At 43.1% G+C, this 8,545-nt stretch overlaps 1 protein-coding gene across 1 annotated transcript in view; it reads left to right on the forward strand.

Moving 5' to 3' along the window:
* Positions 1-8,545, forward strand: part of Ptprg (protein tyrosine phosphatase, receptor type G) — a 703,518-nt gene that overhangs the window by 412,563 nt on the left and 282,410 nt on the right. The gene's annotated exons all lie outside the window — the stretch shown is intronic.

The raw sequence follows: 8,545 nt of genomic DNA on the forward strand, positions 1-8,545 counted from the left end.
TATTCTGGATAAATAATCCACTTATTTATTCCACGCTGCACACACTCCCAATATATATCTTTATTATTTGACATTTTAATCTTAGGGGTGAACGTAGACAGTATTGAATAATAATTTCTTTATCTTCTTAACTAGATCTCTGATCATGTTCTATCTTCTTAGTTGCTGATAGCAAGAAATTTACTCAGGTGTGTTTTAGTAAAAGGCACTTGAGGCAAAAAGGCCCAGAGATGAAATTCAAATCTCAAATGTAGGTTTGGCAATAGAAAGATCGTGGGGCAGTCTAAGCACCTGCCTGGCTAGCAGAAGGACCTGAGTTCCATCTCTGGCTTGTCATACTGTGCAGGCCACCTAAACCAGGCAAGATGGTGCATGCCTGCAATCCCAGCCCTGGGGAGCCTGAGACACTAGGAGTCTGAGCTGAATAGAGAGACCCTGCACCACGTAAATTTAAAAAAAAAAAAATTGAATGTAGGTTGGTCAGGGACCTCCCCGGCTCTTTTTCCCTTCCTTTACCTTGCTTTAATCCTTGCTCATTCTCTTCAGCTGCAGGTCAGTCCCTGCCCTGCCTTCTGCAGTCATGTTCCTGGGAGGGGCAATGTCTCAGTTACTCTTCTCTTGTCGCTGGGACAAAATACCCAGCACCCAAAATGAAGGAAGCAGAGGTTTATGTAGCTCACAGGCAGTGGATGTTTCAGTCTGTATTCAGCTTGTTCCAAGACAGTGTGGCACATGGCGGAGGCCAGCTGTTCATGGCAGTGGCAAAGAGCAAATGGGAGGAGTAACGGCAACAGGGGCTGCGGAGCGAGTCTGTCTCTCTATCTCTCTTATGTTATGTTCAGGCTCACTGCCCCAGGCTGGGGGTAGTGCTCACCCGTAATCCCAGCAGTACTCAGACCCATAATCCCAGCCTTGGATCATGAATTAATCAGAAACTGTAGAACTGCATCTCAGGGACTACATAAGGCTTTGTGGGGACAAAAACACACAAACCATACCAGGCAAGTTCTTCCTCCAACTCTGAACAAAAGCACCAGTCTTCATTGGGTTAGGACACTTTCTTGCTGTAGTGACCCAGGAGAGGAAGATGGTTTTGCTCCAATCACTGCCTTCCTGTTTGTGCCATTTTTGGAGCTGGATCAGAGAAGGTCTGGACCTCAGGTTTAGGTGCGGCTCCTAGAGCCAAGTATACTTGATCGTGTTGTTGGGCACCTTCTGTGTCTCAAGAATGGCTAGACAAGTTCTTGATGGGGCTTACTAGACCCTTGTCACATCTCCGAGGCTACTTGAGGTGCGTGTGTGCAGTGTGGACTGTGGGGTGTGGCGGTCGGCTGGAGACTCAGAAAATGTCTTAGGGCAGCTTTCACTGGCAGTTTGCTTGCTGAGTGTGCAGCTGTCAGGACGTTTACAGATGATCTGATGTAACCCTGTAATTTACATGTAGGGAAACTGAGCAATTTTTATCTTGACCATGGTTTCAGCCCAGGAATGGGAAGAGCGTGTGTGTCCCTACCTGCCCGTCTGCACCCTTGGCAGGCACTGCTGGTGGCTGGTGTCTTATGGACAAGCACCCGTATGTTCTAGGACCTAGCATGCGTTGTGGCTATGTGTGTGCTTCTTACCCCCACCTTACACCCACAACCCCCGTGCAGCTTCATGAATCAGTTACTTCTTTTGTGTCTCCAGATCTGTGACCCAGATGTCAGACCTCCCAGGTGGCCATTGTCACTCTCATTTCTCAGCACACTAACACAGGCTCCAGAGTGCCCTTCCCTACGAGTGTTAGAATCGGTGCTTTCCGGCTTTGATGACTACAAAGTCACACAGCTTAGGGAAAAGTCTATGGGGCACAGAAGCCAGGCTATGAATTTCTACTCACATCTGGCCAATGAGCTTAGTTTGGATTCAACGTGCAAACTGATGTACGTGCGGATCACATGGTCCACTGACACACAAGTCCAGATCCGGGAACAGCGCCGGCCACGGGGCGGAGCCTGTGTCCTACCACATCCCACCTTCGTGGCCTGTCCTGTCCTGTTTCAGCCTGCAGAATATTGCTTCAGTGTAGGTCATACTCCAATTTGAGAGTCCTATTTGAAATTTTGTATGAAATTAGTTTTATCACCCAGCTCTAAAATAGGCACCCTGAGAAACGAGACAAATAATAGTTGGTAGTAAAAAGTGAATAAAGCAATTCTCTTTTCTGCTGCTATCGCCTGCTATTAGTTCTGATATTCGGGTTAGGTATGTATGCTTTGCTAAAACCGTGCCGTTAGTGTAAAGTCAGAGAGTGAAGGTTTTACACCTGCAACTTAAAAATGAAAAAACTTCAAGTAGATTTCATTATCTAGAAGATAACTATATTTTCTTAACTGGCGTAAGATACAGTACTGCTGCTAACAAAGTCGAACAACTTCATTATATATTAATAAAGTAGGAACAATGGCGAGTACTACGAATGTCTTTTAGTATTTGCTTTGTTTATTTTTCTGATGTACAACAATAAAGGCTCAGTGGTAATTAAGTTGCCAGTCCTGGAATTTGCAAAGGAATTGTAAGCCAAATCCCATAAAGTTTTTTAATTAAAAAATGGAATAATTTAAAGATGTGTATTAGATTTGGGGAAAACATTAATTTTAATACTTTGAAATAATGAAAATGCCTATTTTTGGATGCTTGCTGTGGGCTAGAAGTAGGCACCGACGTGCAGGGTAACAGGCCTAGATCCAGGTAATACTTTCAATAAAAGTTACTTGAGGGGGGCATTCATAAGCATATTTGACTACTAACAGCACATAACATGTATATTAGTTTTGTTTTTAATTAGATTTAGACAGAATTCATTATTTTTAATGGCTTTTCATTAGTGGATAGAAACCATTATTTGGCTCTATTGTGGTAAAATAAATTTAAGGTGCCTGCTTATTTTTAGCAAAATACCGTTTAGTATTTTAAGAAAGAATTGTTTTGAACAGCATTCACAGAAAGGTATTTAAAATTCCTCGCTTTTAGACAAAGTATGATTTATGTGCTCTAAACATTCAGGCTTTCTCTCTCTGTGGTCATTTATTAACAGAGAACTCTATTGAAGTGAGACAATTTACTCAATTTGAAAAACTCTTTTGGCTGTGACCATTATTGCTATCTAGACTTTTAAGAAGCGTTTTGTGTTAGGGGTGACAGTGGAGTTAGGGCAACGTAAAGATGCCTCACCTGGATTTTTACTTGAACAAAATAACTAGTATTCGTTTAAATTTGACACCTGTCAAGAGACTTCGTTGAGCTCAATCTGCCTAAAAAGAAACACTGAGTGGCAAATTGGCTCTCAGACATGGACTTGGATTTGCAGTGTGTGCCATTATTTTCACGTGGGGAATTCTGTCGGCTGTAAGCAGACGAGTTGGAATTAATCTCCAATTGTGTGATTTATCCTCTGTACCATAGAAATATGTCTTCCCAGTGCTACTCTACTAAATGGTCACATCTCAAAAGGAGAAAAAAAATACAGCGACTTGGGAATGTCATAATAAGGAGAAGAAAAAGGTTATTTTAAGGCACAAATGAGCCATAAATTAAACAGATAATGTTGTTTCTTAACTACAATTTTTAAAGGTGCATTTCTCCATGTCCCTATGTAGTCAGGAATTTTTATAACCTTAAACAATGAAACATCACATGTCAGCTATAAATCAGAGTCCATTTTCCTCGTCTCTCGTGCCGGGGACATGATCCCAAGTGTCTGTCAGCAAATCCAGTCCAAGTCTGGGTATTAAAATTTAACCCACTTAAGAAAGCTTACATTTCATTCAGCTTCTGTGCAGTTCCATGAGCATTTCTTTATTTTGCTGGCAGAGTAATCACAAAAGAAAGACGTGGTGACCAAGCTCCAGTAGGAAGCCAGTGACTATTAACTGAACTCAAAATTATTCAAAACAAGTGAATCTTCTCACCAGTTCTCTGCTTTGGATCTGTCGGTCCACTAGAACACCACGTTGTGTTGAACGCCTGATTCCTTGTCTTCTGTGGTCTGTGGCAGGGTTTTAGGGTTTCTTTGGTTTTCTATAGCTTTTCCGTGTTTAAAGGGTATGGGTCAAGTTTTTTATAGGATGCTCCTCAATTTGAACTTGGCTGGCATATTGCTGGAGATTCAGGCAGAGCTGTGGACTTTGGAAAGCGCTGAAGTGAGGGCCCTTTGGAGCACACCCCCTTAGGGTGCCCTCGCAAGCCACCAGACACTGCTGGTGACGCAAGCCTTCTTCACTAGGTGTAGGTGACACATGGGAGCCTTTACTGCCATTATAAAATTGTCCGTTATATAGGGATGCTGCCATTATTGAGTCTCTTCTCCAGCTGAAGGAATTTGTTTCATTTTGTTTTTGAGATAGGGCCTGGCTTTGTAGTTCAGGCTGGCCTTGAACTTATCACAACCTGCCTGTCTCAGCCTCCTGGGTGCTGGGATTACAGGAATGTGACACCACCATGCTTGGCTCTGAAGTTATTATTTTTAGCTTTCTTTACCTATTTTTTTTTCAATACCAGTGATTAAACTCAGGACCTTGTGCTTGCCAGGCAAGTGCTTATTCTACTGAGTCACCTCCCCTGCCCTTTTTACTTAATTCTTTGCAGGGTGGTTCTTAAGTGCAACCAGAAGTGGGGTTTCACACTATTTCTCATAGGAGTCAGCTGTGTTTGTTTTTAATTGTTATTTTCTGCTCAAGTGGGAAACCTGCCCAGCGAACTTCATACTTCAGGAAGTGATGCTAATGAGCAGTGTGACCCCTTTGCAAGTCCTGTGCTACAAGAGGTGGGGGCCCTTCTCTGTCCATATCTTACAGCCCTACAACAGAAGCTAGCACTCAGGAAGCTTTTGTGGTACAATTCTTCTGTAAGTGCCTACTGGGATTATGTCCTGTCATCCTCCAGCCTTGCTCTGCCACATCTACCTCTTTGGACACTAAGCCTCTAGCAGCTTGGTTTGGTCTAAGACACTGGGGCAGGCCAGCTCATTATCCTCATCTCTCAGCTCTTTGGCTGATGCCAAGCAAATGCTGAGCCAGTATTTAAATGGATACTATCACGGATTGATTCATAAGATTTAATTTCCTCCTTGGTCGACCTACTTTGACGCGAGAAGTCGATTAGGGCATTCAAAATATAAGGCAGGTCCAAAGCTCCTCACGTTTCCCAAGTCACTGACAGGGAAGTTCTGTTGCACTCCAGCCTTGGAATCCCCAAGCGCCCCTTGGTCACCTGGTTAGGTCTGCACACACATGCCATCATGCACGTCCTGTTTGTAGCATAACCTATCATGTCGCCATGGAGACGAATGCATTAATGAAGAAAAAGAGTATTTACTTCTGAAATTGGCATCCTGACTCCTGAGACCAAGACAGTTAGTAACGAGTCTAGAGAGTTTTGCACAATTAAAACCAAGTCGTGATAGAGAACATCCAATAGAATCATTAGAAGGTGGAATTCAGCCCCTCTGCAGTTTCATCTCCAATTTGCACAAAAGGATGTTCCTTGAGGACTTACTATATGGAGGATTTTTCCTCTCTCTTTTTGATTATAGGGTCTCGCTATGCAGTTCAGGCTGGCTTTCAGCTCACTATGTAGCCCTGGCTGCCTCAAACTCACAGCCGCCCTCCTGCCTCAGCCTCCTTGGGCTAAACCAAACATCAAATAAGCCTCCCCTCAGAGTTAATCACCAGTGGAGAAGACAGATATTTAGGAGTAAACAATAAATTAGGCTAGTGATAATGAGGCCCAAAGGAAACTAAGAAGCCCTGCCTGGATTTCACAGACCCTTGAACCTCCCTGACTGAGGGATATTTACACTGAGAGACCTTTGCTCTGAGGTTTCAGAGGTATTTATTAGAGTAACTGGAGAGAGAGAGAGAGAGAGAGAGAGAGAGAGAGAGAGAGAGAGAGAAGGTTGTCCTCTCAGGTTGAAGAGGAAGCAGTGTTTAGACTCCCTCAGTGTTTTTAGGTTGGCGAATGGCTCCATCCGGGTCTCATCTCTGCATGTGCATAGTGACGAGTGAATAGTGTGGTCTCTACCCTTGTTTCTCTTGAGACTGCTGTCTTGCATTTGCAGCTGGGATGTCAGGGAGGGTGTGTGGAGCTGCTGAAGCTACACATTCTCAGGAAGGGTCCGTAAGAGGAAACCCAACTGTTTCCTAAGAAGGAAAGACCCTTTTCCTTCTTATGTTAGGTGGCCAGTGTCATACCTGAGAGGGAAAGCTTCTTGCTCATAGTTTCTTCTTGCTCCAAGCCAGGTTTGGGTTAGCCACAGTCTTAGTGTCATGTTTTTTACTTAGAAGCATTTATTGAAAGTTCTGAAAAACAGAACAGTCAACGGCATGAAATTTTGTGCTGTTTCACATGATTAATGATATAATTCTGAGCCCTTTATAAAGCGTCTTAGCACCAGAGAGATTTAGACAGTGTGGAGCGGCAGCAGTGCTTGGGTGTGAGAATAGGCACTCAGTACCTGGAAGCTTGGCAACAGCGTTCTGTTTCCTCCACTAATGACGTGGGGGTTTTGCAAGGCAAGGATGTCTGGAGCATGACGCGCTCCCAAGAAGAATGAATTTAAAATCTGAAGTGGAAGATCAGTTTCAATTAAAATTACACTTGAATGTATATTGGGTAGAAGTGTGAAAGCAAGCGTGTCGTCAGCTTAAATCTTTAGATTGTTACTAATGAATAAAGGAATCTTACAGTACAAACCCTGGTTATATTTTTCTACAATGCTAAATTATATCTCCGCCATCTGTAGGAAGCAGTGAGAGGTAATATGAATGGCAAATCGTCTTCTGACCCTGCAGGGTATTATTATCATCATCATCATTATTATTATGGTTTTGGGTAGGGTAATTATCAGAGCTCTGTATTTTCACAAATGCTGGCTTAAATTTATTATGTCTTCAGAGTTGTTCCCGTTCGATTCATCTTACCATGTCTCATAGCATTTCTCCTCAGTGAGCGAGGTTCTATCATACTAGTAAATTCCCAGAACACATTTTTTTACACACACAAACATACAACTGTGGATAGGATAACTGGAGCCTTTTGTTCGGTCGCTTCCCCTTTTCTCGAGTGTAAACATAAGATGAAGATCGTGTTGGACTCCAGTATGTGCACGTTCACACCCTGTCCCTTTGTGACTCATCACGCTCTGAGGAGATGTAGGTAAGAGATGAAACAAGTGAAGAAAAAGCCTTGACACTTCTTGGTTCAGCTGGACTCCTATAAAGAAGTGGTGATGCTAACTTTGTTTGAAAGTGTCGTGGCACTTGTAGATGTCTTCAGAGTTCCCCGAGGTTGCTAGACTTTTGCCATCCCATCAATGTCTTCTTTGTAACAGTCTGTTTTTATCTTACTATTTGGGTTGATAATTGAGGAGAGTTACCCAGACATTGGAGCAGGCTTTACAGATGTGTCAGGAAGCCAAATTAGGAACCCCTCCTCCACCCCAGTAGCGGAGCCTTGAGCCCAGGACCTTCATCCTAACTGTATCCCCAGCCTCTGCTTATTTTTTATTTTGAGACAGATTTTTACTAAAATTGGGATTCTCCTGCCTCAGCCTACTAGAGTGGTGGGATTATTGGTGTGCACCAACACACTGCTCTCTGAAGTACTTTTGAAGAGCAATAGATGTGGCTGTTGCAGCCCTGACCCTCAGTCCCCAAAACAGAAAGGTTCCTCTGAGACTGTCCTGGGATCTCGTGGTTGTCCCTCTCTTCATGGTGCCGTTGCTGATGTTGGCTGTGAGCAGTGCTGGGTGGGAGGAAAGAGAGAACACTGTGGCAAAGGATTGCCTGGTGGCATCAGACACATCAAGAAGCACTGCATTCAGTTTTATAATATATTCTTTGGGCATCTGGAAGAAAACTCCATCTGTGAATAGGATAAGGGGAGCCCTTTGTTCGGTCGCTCCCCCTTTTCTCAAGTGTAAACATGAGATGAAGATCGTGTTGGACTCCAGTATGTGCACATTCACACCCTGTCCCTTTGTGACTCGTCACAAAAGAGGCCTTCCTGGAAAGCAGGAGGGAACTTAGCCTTGAACTTTCAAGTCCTCTGTCATTGTGAGGTGGGGTCTGTGAATCCCACTGTAGCTGTTCTCTTTTTTTCTGCCTGATTCTGGAAGATATTTAAAGCCACAAAACCTAGAAGATGCCTATATATACATTTACGTACCCTGAACTTTCTAGACTGAGATGAACTCTGTTTTATCTTCTAAAAATTCATGCAGTTCAATTCAGATATATTTTATTACTTACTACAAAGATTTTTCTTTTTTTTTTTTGCGGGAGGTACTAGAAACCCTGGGCTTTCACACTGAGCAAGGTCTCTAACTCCTTTTACAATTTTTCTCTTACTTAGAGATAGTCTTGCTATGTCACTAAGTTGCCAGGCTCAGCTTGAATGTTGACTCCTCCTGCCTCAGCCTCCCAGAATGCTAGGATTATAATCATGCATTACCATACTTGGCTTTGTATTGCTTTTAGTTTTTTTTTTTTTTTTTTTTTTTCATTAT

This window comes from Octodon degus, unplaced genomic scaffold (genome assembly GCF_000260255.1).
Source record: "Octodon degus isolate 3935 unplaced genomic scaffold, OctDeg1.0 scaffold00043, whole genome shotgun sequence".
NCBI classification, from domain to species: Eukaryota; Metazoa; Chordata; class Mammalia; order Rodentia; family Octodontidae; genus Octodon; species Octodon degus.